The sequence below is a fragment of the Centrocercus urophasianus genome, unplaced genomic scaffold (genome assembly GCF_019232065.1).
Source record: "Centrocercus urophasianus isolate 14NV4802_14NV808 unplaced genomic scaffold, USGS_Curo_1.0 seq_10, whole genome shotgun sequence".
Taxonomy (NCBI): Eukaryota; Metazoa; Chordata; class Aves; order Galliformes; family Phasianidae; genus Centrocercus; species Centrocercus urophasianus.
Window position 1 is genome coordinate 9,284,200 of NW_024884142.1, and position 419 is coordinate 9,284,618.

Here is a 419-nt window from a genome sequence, read left to right on the forward strand (position 1 = left end):
AGGAAGGGAGGAAGGGAGGAAGGGAGGAAGGGAGGAAGGGAGGAAGGGAGGGAAGGGAGGAAGGGAGGGAAGGAGGGAGGGAGGGAGGGAGGGAGGGAGGAAGGAAGGAAGGAAGGAAGGAAGGAAGGAAGGAAGGAGAAGAGGTGTAATTTATTTGAATGCATTTAATACAAGTCATAGGTCTGCGTATGCAGCTTTTTCTCAGACTGGAAGAAAAAGGAACACTTCGGAGTTTAAGAGTGAAGGATCTTGATAAAAAAATCATGGTGTAGCTTTTGACTTGATAACATTTGATGTTAAATGTTAATAAGAGGGTGTACATATAACTAAACTATATTGAATCAAGGAAATCTGAAACAATTGATAATACTTCTGATGCCTTCAATTAAAACATTAATTAATTGCCTTCAGTTAAAACA